Source organism: Rhipicephalus microplus, chromosome X (genome assembly GCF_043290135.1).
Source record: "Rhipicephalus microplus isolate Deutch F79 chromosome X, USDA_Rmic, whole genome shotgun sequence".
Lineage (NCBI taxonomy): Eukaryota > Metazoa > Arthropoda > Arachnida > Ixodida > Ixodidae > Rhipicephalus > Rhipicephalus microplus.
In genome coordinates, this window is record NC_134710.1 from 484,170,733 (window position 1) to 484,187,715 (window position 16,983).

Consider the following 16,983-nt stretch of genomic DNA (forward strand, 5'->3'; position numbering starts at 1 on the left):
CGAAGTTGATGGCGACGACTGTATAGCTGACTACGAACGTCGCAGTGCGCTCGAACGGCATGACCAGACTCTCATACTGGACAACGTGCTGTTTTACCTGAAAGGCACAGGCAAAGTCTGGTTGGTACAACAACCGTGAGGAGGAGATCGGCAGTTGGGACACCGTCAAGGAGAAGCTACACGACTTATTTGGGAAGCTCATCGGTCGAAAGGCGGCTGCAAAAAAGGAGTTGTCTATACGTGCTCAGACGTCCACAGAGTCATATATTTCGTATATACAGGACGTGCTGGCTCTATGTCGTAAAGTCTACAACGACATGTCGGAGCCTGATAAGGTTGGCGACGTCCTCAAGGGGATAGTGGACGATGCGTTCAACCTGCTAATGTGTCGGAACTGCGCGACCATCGAGGAAATTATTCAGGAATGCCGGCATTTTGAACTGGCCAAAAGCAGGCCTATTTCAAGATCATTCACTCGACTGGCGAACACCGCTGCGACGTCCTCCTGCGAAGATGGACTGACCTCTCATCGGCAGTCTTCACTGGCGTCTGAAATTACGCAAATCGTCTGGCGGGAAATCGAAGCAATTACACCTGCTCTTCCCGCCAACGGCCACGTCGATTCGCAAGTACCTCAAGTTTGCTTGGTACAGTCGATTGTGCGGGAAGAAGTCAGCAATTTGGGCTTTGATGTCTGTGCCGGTGCTCAGTCTCGGCCAATTTGCTTCCGTTCAAGGTCACCTTTCGCCCCAGGTCACCGCTTTCAGCCTCCTGCGCCGATACCCGACAACTACCACCGACTTCTACCCTTCGATTCCTACGCCTTCGATGCCCCTGATACGCAGCACAGCTGCTCACCGTCGCCTCGACGTCACCAGTCTTGTTCGCCGCCTGGACGTCATACGTCGTTCCCTTCTCCTCTGCGAAGACGCCCGACCTCCCCGCTTAATTCTCATCAGGGAAACTAAGCAGTGCAGCTCTCAGAGGTGAAGCTGCATTCTCAATACCAGCCTCAAATCCTTTCCTTGTACTGCCGACACGACGAAATTTGATCGACGTCGACGTTGACGGCCTGTCTCTGCACTTAGTGACACCGGGGCGCATATTTTTGTGATGAGTGGCCGACTTCATCGCCGCTCGAAGAAAGTGCTCACACCAGCTGCTCCTGGCATTATTCGTGTCACCGACGGAAGAAGTCTTGCCATCGCAGGAATCTGCACAGCACGCATCACAATCGCCCATCACCCCACATCTGTTCTCTTTGCAGTTATTGAGCAGGGCCCCAATGACCTGATTTTTGGATTGGATTTTTGTCCACTCATGCCACTCTCATCGACTGTGCAACTGGTGTTCTCCAACTTCAACTGCCTCGACTTGGGCTGTGCCATCCTCACCATCACACCGCTTGTGCACTGTTGATTATGTTCGGCTGTCACTGCAAGTCATGACTTTTGTGGCCTTAATGATATAAGCAGCTCTTCCTGACGGTTACTACAAAGTGTCTCCATTAGTGGATGTGCTCTTGGCCTGAAGTCTTGCTGTGCTGCATACCATCGTGACAATCATGGACAACTACGTTCAGCTTCCACTCCCCAACTTTAGCAGTTTGACCCAAGTTCTCCCGCAAGGCATTTTGTTAGCCCATGTTTTCCCACTTGATGCATGTAACATCGTGGCATTAGACCCTGAAGACTGCTCGTCCCCTATTGCAGCCAGCCGAGCAAACGCACCTACCGACGGAATCACAATGATGATCACTCTTGATCTTCTCTCCTGTCAGGCTACGCAACTTCAACACGTTCTGACCACCTACCGAGATATTTTCTGCATCGATGACCGCTCTTTAGGTAAAATTCCATCGTGCATCATCAAATACATACTGGCGCTGCCAGTCCTGTTAGGCGGTGACCATATCGTGTTTCCCAGTCCGAACTCCAGCTCATACAACGAGAAGTCAATAAGATGCTCTCCATAGGAGTCATCGAGGTCTCTTCATTTCCATGGGTGCCACCTGTTGTTTTAATCAAAAAGGAGGACAACAGTTGGTTATTTTGCGTTGACTACCGTGCGTTGAAGAACATAACCCGCAAAGACGTATATTCGCTGCCACAAATCGACGACGCCCTTGACTGCCTTCATGGCGTGTGATACTTCTTATCTATAGATCTGCGTTCGGGCTATTGGCAAATTTCTGTCGACAACTTAGACCGAGAAAAAAACTGCCTTCATAACATCGGACGGCTTTAATCAGTTCAAGGCTATGCCTTGTAGGCTGCGCTACGCCCGGCAACGTTCGAACGCATAATGGACTCTCTCCTCCATGGTTATAAAAGATTCATCTTCCTTTGCTACCTCGACGATGTGATGGTTTGTTTTTTCCCCAACAATTGAAAGCCACCTAACTCTTTTGTCGACCATTCTAGCTATTTTTCGTCTAGCGGGACTCGAGCTCAACTCGAAGAAGTGCAATTTTGGCCGACGAGAAACTATGGTCCTTGGTCATCGTGTAAGTGCTGCTGGCGCCCAACCGGACCCTGACAAGATTAGCGCTGTCAATAACTTTCCTCTGCCTTCTTCTACAAAAGATGCTCGTTGTTTTGTGGGCTTATGCTTGTACTTCCGACTTTTCATACGCAATTTTGCTACAATTTCACGGCCACTAACTGATCTTCTCAAAAAGAACGCGCACTTCTCGTGGGGTCAAGACCAAGCAGCTGTGTTTTCTTCGCTGATCGACCTACTCACTTCACCACCAATACTGGCTCACTTCGACCCGCCCGAATCGACTGAAGTTCAAACAAACGCCAGTGCTCAAGGCACCGGCGTCATCCTCGCTCAACTCCAGGGAGGCCAAACGCGTGTTATTGCGTATGCCAGCCGCGTTCTCTCCACATATGAGCGAAACTATTCGATAACGGAGCGCGAGTGTCTTGCGTTGGTCTGGGTTTCAGCGAAATTTCGCCTCAACTTGTATGGCCGGTAGTTTTCAGTTCTTACGGACCACCACGCTCGGTGTTGGTTGTCGTCGCTCAAGGACCCTACTGGTCGCCTAGGTCGCTAGGCTCTACGTCTCCAAGAGTATAACTTCGACGTAATTTGTAAGTCTGGCAGGTTACACCAAGATGCCGATTGTCTCTCGCGTTATCCGGTGGACCCTGTTAGCCTCGCCGTCCATGAGAGCGATTCTTGTGTGCTTGCCACATCTGATTTGCGCGACATCGGCACAGAGCTGCGCCGGGACGTAACCCTCAAGACGGTAATTAGGCGACTATCTTCAGGACATTCCGACGCTTCGCTCCGTCAATACGTCCTCCACAACGAAATTCTGTTTCGCCGCAAAATGAAGCCCGATGGTCCAGAATTTTCGTTAGTTATTCCCCGACACCTGCATGCCACTATTCTTCAACATCTGCATGACACTCTGACGGCAAGACACCTGGGTTTTTCACGCACCTATCACCGCGTGCGGCAACGGTTCTTTTGGCCTGGCCTGTATACATTTGTGCGCCTCTATGTCGCTGCTTGCAAGGGCTGCCAGCGACGCAAACGTCCTGCTCTCTGTACGGCTGGCCCGCTCCAACCTATCAACATTTTCCGGAACCATTCTCCCGTGTCGGCCTCGACTTGCTCGGACTTTTCCCGACGTCCGTTTCAGGCAACAAACGAATCGCTGTCGCAACTGACTATGCAACCAGATACGCTATAACTTGTGCCTTGCCAAGTAGCTGCGCAACAGACGTCACAGACTTTCTACTGAGTGACGTCATTATGCGGCATAGGGCTCCGCGCCAGATTCTGGCGGATCGTGGCCGCTGCTTCCTCGCAAGAATTATCGACAAAATCCTCCGTAGCTGCTCTACCGAACATCACCTTACTACTGCCTACCAACTCTACACCAACGGTCTTACGGAGCGCCTCAACCGAACTTTTACAGACATGTTGTCTATGTAGATCTCTGCTGACCACCATGACTGGGACGCAACGCTTCACTACGTTACGTTTGCATACAATTCGTCAAGGCATGACCGCCGGCTATTCTCCGTTCTTTCTTCTGTACGGTGTTTTGAAGGCGGGACGACTACACAGTCCCGAAGGCGCCACTGCTCCGAACTCCGCCACCAAGGTCACTAGCCGTTTGGTAGCATGTATTACTCAGCTCGCGACTGCTTCTGCACTGAGCTGATAGACAAGCGGACGAGACGACAGGGAGTTAAAGCAAGCTTTATGTACAGCATAGAAATAAAGGCGTTACAAATTCGGCACTGAGGCCGACAGCTTAGGGACTCGAAGAGCCAAGATGTCTTCTCTCGCACGCATCTGTCGGCTTCTTTCTCTGTTACGAAGCGCACCGCCGACGAGGTTACGAAGGGCGCTACGAAACTCGCCGCTGCCAAGGACAACGCGCGCGCCGACAGCAAAAGGCGCTCGAAGCAACCGAGAGGCCTCTCCCACACATAGGTCTACGGCTGGCGACGCACCGCAGGGTTTTTTTATAGGCACCGGGGGGATCCTTTGAGTGACCAAACGTCCAACCAGAAGCGCCGCTGGCCGTGATGTCAGAATCGTCCTATGGGGACCCGCTCCTGCGCCTGGTTACACCCATGGACGAGGGATATTGCTACGCATCGCGTAATACTCACCAGACTGGAAGGCGCCGATTGCTTCATCCAGCTTGTGGGCTGAGGGAGCTCGCTGTGCGTTGCGTGACAGACCGGCGCCGCCACTTGATGACGTCGTTGAGTCGATTGCGTGAGGCGGACTCGAGCGCTGGCCTTGACACAGATTACCTTTGCAGAGGCATTGGCGTTCAGTGTGGACTTCCAGGCGAAACAACGGCTGCAACCCTGCGTTGCCATTTGACCCACTCCTTCCTTCTGATACTACCGAACCAACGGTGTATACTCAGGACATTGCTTGTCGAGCCTGCGTCGCTGGCCAAATCGCGCACAATAGGCTCGATGCTTCTCAAGCTTCACAAAAAGTCTGCTACGATGACTGGCACCGCGACGTTGACTACCCTGCTGACTCTCTCGTCCTACTTGGCCACTGCATCGACGTGAAGGCTTGTGCGAGAAGCTCCTCCCTTGGTACACTGGGCCCTACAAAGTTCTCCGCAAGGTCACCGACGTCGAATACCTCACTTCTCCCGTTCAACCACACTCATCTTCTGCCACACCACCTACTGATGTTGTTCAAGTGTCGCGACTAAAACACTACTATACAGCCAGTCCTGATTGACTTAGCGGTGCCGTGACGGCGCTTCGTCCGCTGGGGGTGATGTTACGAGGCAGTGGGCATGGCTCCGCCGTCGTAGACAAATCGGTGAAGAAGAAGCGGATTCGGCGCGCGAGATGCTGGCAGTTCTGGGGTGTCACACTCACCTGTAAATATTGGAATTACACTCGTTTCTCTCTTCCGTGTGTTTGTAATCTCCGTAACAATATAATGATCACTGCCCCAATTTCCTTCCTTTTTTGTCCATCTCATTTGATCCGGGTCGTTGGTGAATCGTTGGTTGGAGTCGTGTCCCTTGCTACGCTGTTTCCCATGCGTGTCGCCGTTCCTGGGAGGGCTGTTGACTACAGACCTCTTTCTTCTGTAGGTGTTAGCAGAAACTTCCCTTTACTGCGTATCCTTCGGGTAACCGCAGTGAAAGTTTGGGGCATTGAAATCGCCCAGCATTAAGATTCGGTTCCCCCTTGAAGCTTCCTCCGCTGTAAGATTAACGATATGGCAAAAGTCTTCTTGTTTCTCTCTGGGGGGGGGGTTGCATTCTTTATCATTGATTTTGCTTGGTTTAGTTTATGCGGCCATATCCTGATTATCTGATTTTGTGTGTGTGTTAACGCTTATCGCGACATCGTTTTTTAGCAAAGGTAGGGAGGAAGACGACGACTAAGCTTATGCTGCTTGGCTAAGTAGCTCTGTCTGCATTCGTCGTTATTTTTCTTTATATTACGGCTCAGCACTGCTCAAGACGTCAGACGACACGAAAAGGTACCTGCCGTATGGGCGACCGACGGGTGCTGCGCAGCTCGCCGTGTCGAAAGGTGCTAGAAGAACCGAAACAAGCATCAGTGAGAGCGCCGCCATGACCTCCCAAGGTGTGACACCAGGTCAGAAGCGCCAGCTGGTTTGTGCAAGCATACCTGACTGCAAGCGACAACACAGCGTTGAATCAGAGGACGAATCAACTGTCATCGGGGACCACAACATGGCGAACCTCACAGATCTAGACATCGACGAGGGTGGTTTCCGCCTTGTGCGACATCGCAAAGACAGGACGGTGGGCATTCCTGTGTTAATTGCTCCAACATCTGAAGGAGCTAACTTGAAGCAAGTGAATCCTATTGACCTATACTCTGAAATTGAAACGATTCTCGGTGGAGCCCCAGTTAAGAGCCATTTCACAGCACTGGGAGCCCTGCTCTTGGATATAGAGACAGAACACCAAGCTAATATGCTTCTAGAGACCAACAGTATCTGCGGCCTTGCCATATCTGCCCGTGTACCACACAGCTACATGAAAAATACATGCATTATAAAAGGAGTCCCAAGATGATACTCGGACGAAGAGCTGTAAACCTACATGAGACCTCAGAGAGTATACCACGCAAGAAGAATCATACGACGGGTCCAAACCTTATCCTCCGAGTGGGAATCAAGGCGCACTGACTCTGTGGTTCTCACATTCGCTCCCAATTCGTAACGTTCAGAGAAGATCAACCTTGGCTTTACCAGACACGAGCTTGTAGACTACGTGGAGGCGCCGCCACGCTGTTTTAAATGTCAGCGTTTTGGACATGTTTCTAAGTACTGTCGTGGGGAACAGAGGTGTAAGCACTGTGGGGGGCCTCATGACTTTAAGATGTGTACAAGTAAGGAAAAACTTGTGTGTACAAACTGTGGCGGCGACCACCCACCTAGCTACGGCCGATGTCCGGCAAGAACAGCTGTGCAGCGAAGAAATAAGACGTTTGGCCTCGTCCCGAAGAATGTGAACGAACCATCGCTCACAAAGAAGACGTCCGACGCGCCACAACATGGTGGTTCGCACAAGGAGTACGCAGGAAATTTTCCGCGCCTAAATCCGACAAAAGCTGGTACTGAGTCAACGCAAGTGCCCAACGCTGGTGAGAAATGCATCACGAAAGAGTCCGCCAAGCGCACCTATGTTGATGCACTGAGCCCACCTCAAGTACCACCTGGAAGCAAACGGCAAAAAAAACCTCGAGCACGTTATTCGCGCTCTGTTCACTGCACTACATTCACACGTCGCTAAGCTGCCTGGGAGTTCAACGAAGGACATGTTGGAAGCAGTCCTGGCTCTAGAGTCAATGTTACTTTGCTCTGCTTCCACATACACACAGTAGAGTAATGGCAAAGTCTGGCCCACCTGGTCTATTCCGTCCTTCAAATATGCCCTTATTATGCAATGGAACTGCGCCTGTTTTCTAAAACGTCTGTGCGAACTTGACCTTTTCCTGCGCGACATTCCAATATCGATTCTGGACCTCTCGGAAACGGGTCTACCGAATGCAAGGACGCTCCCGGGGTACACCCGACACGGAAACCCGATCATAACGTCATTTGCAAATGGAAGCGCAATGATATACACATGCGGGAAACATTTCACGTCGCCTTACCAGTGCAAGACCCCTGTTCCAACTCAATGGAAGTCACTGCTGTGCAAGTGTGCCTAGGAAAGCGAAAACTGTGTGTGGTATCGGTGTACATAAGCCCACGAAAGAAGGTCTCAATGGAGACTTTGCTAAAGGACCTTTGCACTCGATGTTCCACTCCTCGAATAATCTGTCGTGATTTTAACGAGCACAATTCACTCTGGGAGACAAGAGTGTAGATTTTCGAGGCAAAGAACTGCTAGCAGCTGCAGATGCTGCCAATTTATGTGTGGCAAACGATGGCAAACCTACATTTTTCAAGTCATCAGATTCATGGAGGGCAATAGACCTTGCACTTCACTTCACGGACCTTCTGGTATCATCGACCACGGCTCCAGACGGAATTGGCAGCGACTATTTTCCCATCTTCACCAATATCCTGAGATTTCGAACTGCTGGTCGACAATTCTGCAATGTAACACGCTGGGACACCTACAGAGAAGCGTTGGACAAATCCACTGGTGAGCTGTTCGCAGATATGTTGCAAAGCAAGGGAGCGGCAACTTCGTTGCTGAAACTGCCCGACCATTTTCCTGCTCCTGACTTGAAATATAAGAACCTCTGCGCCGCACGTAGACGAGTGGAGCGGAAAATAATGAGAACAAAAAGAAATCCGTCTGCGAAAACCGCATATAACAGGATAAATGCTGCAATCCGTCGCCATACAAAAATTAAGACGAAATTATTGGGCCGATTTTTGTGAGAGTTTATCAACGTTTACGCCCTTGACAAGGATATGGGCAGTGATAAATAGTCTTTCTGAGAAGATCCGCTCACGCAGGCCATTCGAAGCACTCGCTTTGAAACAATGAATAGATTTGCAAACCCTTGCAGAGGATTTTGCAAACGTGTACACATCTGAAAGATCAGCAGGAGCAGCGATTCCTCTGCCACGCCAGTTTTTTCACACGATGGATACGCCATTCACCTTTCGAGAGCTGGATATGGCACTTAGCAAATTAAGAAGACGCTGTGCCAAGGGTCCCGATTTGATTAGCAATCAAATGCTGACAAATCTGCCATATGAGCGAAAAAAGGCCCTTTTAGACATATTTAATCATGTCTGGAGCACGAGAGATCCCAGTTGTTTGGAAGACAGCATGGGTGGTGCCAGTCCTAAAGTCCAGAAAGAATCCTGCGAGCCTCGCATCATATTGACCGGTATCTCTTACATCATGCGTATCTAAGATGATGGAAAGATTAATATGTACAAGATTAACTTGGTACCTTGAACAAGGAAGACGATGACCATCGTGTATGACGGGATTTCACCCACGACTGAGTGCCCAGGACAGTGTATTGGACCTATTAAGCCACATCGAGCAGCACCACGTCAGCGGACTCTCGACACTCGCCGTCTTCATGGACGTTGCCAAGGCATATGATTGTGTGCTTCAGGCAGGCATCGTGAACGGGCTCCAAGCCATGGGAGTGTCGGGAAATGCTCTTCGGTTCGTACATGAATTTCTCAGAGACCGCTGTGTCCGTGTTAAGCTTGGAATTGTAACGAGCGAAGAGAGACACGTTTCCCTCGGCGTCCCACAAGGAAGTGTTCTATCTCCCTTGCTCTTTAACGCTGCCGTGGCCAGCCTTATTTATTTATTTTATTTTATTTATTTATTTATGAATACTGCAACCCTAACATAGGGTTTTGGCAGGGTGGATATACATTTGATAAATTTACAAATCGGCAAACAAATAAATATAAAACAGGTAAGGCATTTACACACTTTCATAACGAAAAAAAAGAACAGTGGTTTGTAATAAATTGGCATAAGAACATATAGAGAAATGAGCGCTACATTCAAGATGATCACAAGTGGAGAATGGTTACAGTGATTGAAATAAACAACAGGAGCACATGTCATAGAATTTAGACACTCACTACTAGAGCTGCGCAGCAAAAAGGTTCAAGGATGACTGGGAAACAACTTCGTTACTAAGGTTATTCCATTCGGTAATTGTCCCAGGGAAGAACGAATACTTCAATGTGTTATTACGGATGGAACATGGGGTTATTGTAAAGGCATGCCTTTGCCTTGTGGTATATCCTGTGGACAAATGAAGTATATGTGATAAGTCTAACGTAAAATAACCTTTAACTAACTGAAAGAAAAAATTTTAATCTCAATACTCTATTTCTTTGTGTAGGTGTTGGGAGGTTAGCTTTTGCTAATAAACATGTTATTGAAGTACAGCCAAAACTGTTATAAATAAACCTATTAGCTCTCTTGAATTTTTTTCATTTTGCTGATATTTTTTCTTGTGTAAGGGTACCAAATTATGGATGCACAATCTAAAGTAGGTTGAACAATTGTATTAAATGCAACAAGGCGAACGGCGGGAGTGGAGTGCTTAACAGCTCGTCTAAGATAAAATAATTGGTAATTGCATGGGCTTATTACAGTGTTAATATGTCTCGTCCAGTTAAGGTCATTCGAAATCCAAAGACGAAGGTAGTTGTAGTGTTGTACCTCCTTCAAAAAAACATTATTCGCTGAATATGCAAAATGAAGGGTGTTACGTTTGTGAAAAATTTTCATGAAAACGGTCTTTTTAAAATTAACTGACATCTGGCATTTATCGCACCAACGAATGACCTTTTGAAATGCATCGTTTAAATGAATTTGATCAGTATGGTTTTCTATTTCCGAGTACAGAATGCAATCATCCGCATATAACTTAACTTTTACACGTATATTATGTGATATATCATTTATAAACAATAAAAAGAGGAGGGGTCCGAGCACAGAGCCTTGGGGAACACCCGAGTCAACCGGTACTGTACGAGAACAATGGTCATTGTAAAAGACGTATTGTTTTCGATTCGAAAGATAACCGGAAATCCACTTTAGAAGCTGAGTAGTCTTAAGAATTAAATCCAATTTGAAGAGTAATTTATTGTGAGAGACCGTATCAAAAGCTTTAGCAAAATCCATAAAAATTGCATCTACCTGTTTTCCGGAATTTATAGATAGTGCGAAATCATGAACTGTAGTTACCAGCTGAGTACAAGTAGAAAATCTTTTCCTGAATCCGTGTAGTGAACCTGACAAAATATTGTGCTTATCTAGGAATTCTGAAATATGCTTATGCATTATATTCTCAAGTAATTTACAGGAAGTTGAAGTTAATGAGATCGGCCGATAGGTAATAACAGAATGGTGATTTCCACTCTTATGTAGGGGCTTGACTTTACCAGTTACCCAGTCATCCGGAACGTGACCATCTTTCAGAGATTTAGAAGAAAGAATTGTTAGGTACTTTGAAACCCATTGTGCATAGCGTTTTAACAACTCATTCGGTACTCCATCAGGACCTGAAGATTTTTTAACATCAAGCTTTAAAAGTAAATTAAAAACTCCCTCTTCACTTATGACAATATCCGATAGGGGTGGGCCTGCCACATCAAATGTTTCCAGGACTCCATTATCCTTCGTAAAAACAGACTTGAAATGATCATTGAAAGCATTAGAAATAATAGAGGAATCACTAGTTTCCACACCGTCAATTTCAAAAACATCAGTAGTCACAGGATTAGGCGAAATTAAACCCCAGAACCTCTCTGGAGACGAAGACATGAGACTCGGGAGTTGTTGGCCATAATAGCGTTCCTTGTCAGACAATACATTTGCTTATAGTTGAGAAGCCAGTTCAGAAATGCTTTGTTGGAGGATACCTACGTCTTTAGAGTACCGTTTCTGATTTTTTATACGTTTTAGCCGTCTTCGCAACTGCAACGTTTCCCGAGAAATCCAGGGGTTTTTTCCTTTCGATTTTTTTACAATGCTTGGAACAAATCTTTCAATACACACATTTATAAGGTCCTTGAAACGCTTCAACAAATAATGAATATCATCAGTTCAACTCGAAAAAGAATCAAATTCAAATGATAGTAAGTGCAATATTGAAGTATCATCTGCACGTGAAAAGTTTGGGAACGAGACCCTCTTGCAATTTTTCTTTAAAACAACATCAGAAAGCATAAGTATCACAGCCTGATGATCAGATATTCCAGAGAGAACAGAGCAGCTAGCTTGAGCAGAGATTGAGCCACTAATGAAAAAGAGATCTAGAATTGAACTAGAGTTTGCCTGTATTCGAGTGAATTCATCAACGACTTGCATCAAGTCAAAAGAAAACGCTATATCGATCATTTTTTTCACCAATTTTATAGTTAGGTTGTTGCAAAGAGAAAGATGGCCAGTTAACATGTGGCAAATTAAAATCTCCAGCTAGAATTACCCGATCCTCAGGCGCGACAAGGTAATTGTGTAATTCATCCAGAACATCAATGGAGGAATTGGGTGGACGATAAATAGCCCCAATAACATACCTGGTGTTTCCGTAATACGCTTTGCAAAATATGCCCTCGACATTATGTATGTCACGCATTTTCGTAATTTGCAATGACTGTCTAAACAGGATTGCCACCCCACCGCCTCTACTCCCACGGTCATTTCGGTACACACGGTAGCCCCGAGGAACAAATTCACTATCAAGTATGTTATCATGCAACCATGTTTCGGTTAGGCAGCAATATGGGGACTATAGGCCAGGAGGGTTCCTTCTAATTCTGTGGTTTTGCTAATAACACTTCTACAGTTTAATTTAGTATTTTCAGCGACTGAAAATTGCACATTCTCCGTCATTTTTCATTCTTCCATAGCTTAACACGTGCATTTTTCGCTTCATCCCAACTAAAGAAGTTCCCATCCACACTCAGCGATTGTAGAGAAGCTTTACTTTAGCACCGTTCTCTCTCTCTTTTTCCGAACTTTTCCACAGATTTCTGCGTGCCTCACGAACCCTGTATGAAAAATCCTCAGAAAAGGACAATACCGAGCCCTTTAACTTGTGCGTAACTTTCAAAACAGACATCTTCTCACGATAATCAATAAATTTTAGAATAACTGGTCTGTCTTTGTTTTCAATTATGCGGCCAAGCCTGCGGCATCTTTCAACAGTAATTGCCCTTATACCTAGTTTATTCTCGAGGATTTCATTGACGCCATCCTGGAGTATCTGAGGTGTTTCCCTATGGGGTTATTTTAGGCCATAAATGATTAAGTTATTTCTACGACTCCGATTTTCAAAATCATCAACTTTGTCTTCAAGGAATGTTAGTTTTTGTTGCATTTGAGTCATAGAATCTTTAATTTCTTTCACTTGTTTAGACAATGAAGAAACTTTATTCATGTGACGCTCAATGGCTTTATTCATGTGACTCGTTCTGCTAGCGTGCCAAACTTTTCTGCTAAATCTTTCTGATCGGCCTGTACTTTGTCAATAGCTGCTTTCATTGTTTTTTGGCCAGCGAGTAGCTCAGATAGCATTTCTTTTTTTGTAAAAAGACCAGGATTTGCCTCAACGTCCCCGCAAACCAATAGATCGAGAGGTATAGGTGCAACACAAGCAAAAAGAAGCTTTAGACACAGTGGGCAAGGCAGCAGCAGCAGGGAACGGTTATCATTACGATAACATGAGGCAGGAAAGTACCTACTACCTTGTATCGCAAGGCAAAGCGGATTACTGAGCATGCTGCCTTCTCTGCTGCTGACAAGCCCACGGCCATGGAATGAGCCTGCCCGTAGATTTACAGGCTTCGAAGTGATCAGGGAACCGACGTCACTCGGCGATGATTCCACGTGGACGCTATGATGAAAGGGGGCGTTGTTTCCTCGGGGGCGCGCCTTCCTGACACTCTGCACTTGGCTCTAAAAGCAGTTAAAATATCCATCTACGCCAATGACATCTGCATTTGGATCTCAGGGTACCAGCTCAAACATTTGGCCCGGATAGTACAGAGCGCTATTTCAATCATTGAGCGTCACTTGTTGACACTTGGTCTATCTTTATCAGCGGAAAAATCGGCCTTCATGCTCTTCCCGGGAGCGAGACGGAAGTCAACACGTCTGTCGCTGAATATTCGAGGCCACTCAATTCATTGTGCAACAAGTGCCCGTTTCCTGGGAATTACGATGATTTGTGGGGTTTAACGTCCCAAAACCACCAATTGATTATGAGAGACGCCGTAGTGGAGGGCTCCGGAAATTTTGACCACCTGGGGTTCTTTAACGTGCACCCAAATCTGAGCACACGGGCCTACAACATTTCCGCCTCCATCGGAAATGCAGCCGCCACAGCCGGGATTCGATCCCGCAACATGCGGGTCAGCAGCCGAGTGCCTTAGCCACTAGACCACCATGGCGAGGCTCCTGGGAATTACCATCGACAACAAGCTATTATGGCAACATGCGGTTGATGGTATAGTCACTGCATCAGGGCAAAGGATCAACGCTCTTCGTCGCGTGGCAGGGGTCCCTTGGGGCAACAATCCTATGTCCATGCTTAAATTGAACGCTGCGCTTATAACAAGCCGCATTATTTATCAGCTGCCCCTGATATCACCATCACCGAGCTGGTTCGAACGCCTAGAGGCAGTGCACAGAAAGGGTCTTGCCCCGCCGCGGTGGTCTAGTGGCTAAGGTACTCGGCTGCTGACCCGCAGGGCGCGGGTTCAAATCCCGGCTGCGGCGGCTGCATTTCCGATGGAGGCGGAAATGTTGTAGGCCCGTGAACTCAGATTTGGGTGCACGTTAAAGAACCCCAGGTGGTCTAAATTTCCGGAGCCCTCCACTACGGCGTCTCTCATAATCATATAGTGGTTTTGGGACGTTAAACCCCACATATCAATCAATCAATCAGAAAGGGTCTTCGCTTGGCGATGGGAGTTCCTCAAGCGGCTTCAAACAAGAAGGTCACCAATGAAGCCGAGTCTCTTCCGCTCCGCCTTTTGGCGTCTCAGGCCTTATTGACGCCGTTGTCAAAACTGGGCGAGTCCTACGCAGGCACGGCGCTTCTCCGGCGGCTAAGAGCAAGAAATGGCTCACATTTCAACGTGGCACTGAACACATTTCGATATTTAGGCTTGAAACTGCCTAAACGGTGCCCTATGGAGCCGCCATGTTATTTCGTGGATGTTGCGTGTAACTTCAGCTTACCCAAGCTACCAGCAAGCCCCGCCGCGGTGGTCTAGTGGCTAAGGTACTCGGCTGCTGACCCGCAGGTCGCGGGTTCAAATCCCGGCTGCGGCGGCTGCATTTCCGATGGAGGCGGAAATGTCGAGGCCCGTGTGCTCAGATTTGAGTGCACGTTAAAGAACCCCAGGTGGTCAAAATTTCCGGAGCCCTCCGCTACGGCGTCTCTCATAATCATATGGTGGTTTTGGGACGTTAAACCCCACAAATCAATCAAGCTACCAGCAAAGCGCACCATTCCCGCCGCGGTAGCAAAATTTCTTGCACTGGACCACTTGAGCACCATATACCACGGCCACCTACAAGTGTTCACCGACAAATCATGGTGCACACAAACGGATAGCTGCGTAGCGAATTTCTGCATACCCTGCCTTGGCGTGTCATGGTTGAGCCGCCTGGATAACGTGGTTTCGTCCACAATGGTAGAAAGCGCTGCAATCACGGTGGCTTTGCGAAAATTGCGGTCTTGTTCTGCACGAGATGTTGTAGTGCTGACGGACTCCAAACCGGCGCTACAAAGACTGTATCGTGGCCTACCTCAAGAAAAGTTCACCAGGCAATCTCTGGCATTATATAAACACCTAAATGGCAAGATTCTCAATAAAAAGTTTCAGTGGATCCCATCCCACGTTGGCATTGAAGGCAATGAAAAGGCTAAGAACTCCAAAGACTTACCATAACAACAAAGATGTGATACGCAATTATTTCAAGGTAATCTACAAGTTTACACACCAAGCATGTGTAATTCATGGACTTTCTCGTGAACAAGCGACACTTTTGTACCGCATAAGAACCGGCTCCGCATACACCCCAGCCTGGTCATTGAAGACTGCGAGATACGCTTCCCCGTTCTGTGCCTTCTGCGGTGACATCGGAGATATTGAACATTTCATTTGGCTTTGCGTACAGTTTCATGTGCGAAGAGCAGCGATGATCCGCACCTTGCAAAAAGGCTGTCATAGGCACCGGGCAGTTGATGACGTCATTTTTTCTGAAGGACCCGCGGCAACTAGGAGGAACGTGCAACGAATTTTGTTGGTTTTCCTGCAAGACTCTGGGCTGTCTGACACATGGTGACAATTTCCAAATTCAGGAGATGCTCAGGCGGAACAATTTCCGGCCATGCAGGCCAGGCTAACCCCGCCTGCTGCCGCACCACCACCACCACCACCTAGCAAAGGTGGCGATTTGCGGAATAATTGGGTTTCAATGTGTAACGTAACTCCTGAGATTCAATGTCTTACTGCCAATTTCTTGGATGCATATAATATCTGGCGGGACTGGTGCCAATTTTATGTATTGTGTTAGAAGTGCAAGTTCATTTTTTAGTGTGCGACTCTTCCATTGCCACACCCCGAGGTTGACGGGCAATCTGTTTCCGTGACTAGCCATGATTGGTTTCTTCGCTATCCGTCATCTCCAATGCTTTTGGACGGTGGATCAGAGAGCCCAGGCTATTGCTACTGCGCTTGCGGAGCGATGGTATTGAGGAATTAATCGATTCTTGTACCTGTAGTTTCGATGTATGTATTTCTGCGAACATGAGCTGGATCTGTTGCCTTATGTCGGCAAGCTGTTTGCTATTGCTCGTACGTTCCGACAGTTCAGAAGTTTTCGTTAAGGATCTGTCTACGACTAACTCTGGTTTTTGAGATTGTTTCAGAGTGGCCAGCTCTTACTTAACCTCGGCCAGGCTATCTTTTCGAAGGCGGTTTTTTTCAATCCTTCTCTGGTATTTCTGATTTTGAGAAATCGGCGTGGCAGTAGAAGATACGGCCTGAGACCAGCTTACCGGCTGTTGTTTCGTCATTCAGCCAGCAGCTTTCTTAAACTGCGGGCTGTTTTCCAAGATAGATTTCTGGTGGGATGGAGTATTGTTGCTCTTGCTATGGTCCTGAAACCTCGTTCGTGACCAAGAACGTGATTTTGACTGGGACCTAGATGAAGATCTTAACTTTGATCTTCCTCTTTCTTGCAAGAGTTCTCGGTTATCGCGCTAGTTCAATTCTGCGTCCTCGCATTCGAACCACTTTGGATGGAATTTGTAGGATCCTGGTGCATTTTCTTTTGTCGTTTGGGTTTTATTTGGTTTGTCTAACGGGTATCGGCGAGAAGCCTTCAGTCGTTTTCTGCAGCTGCAATCTCCTGTCACATGTCCACCGCATGAGGCACATCGCGGTCTGCACTCGTGGCCTTCTGTTGGTTCTTGGGTGCGGCAGATTTTGCAGACCGGAAAATCTCGTTGTGGACACACGTCGGCT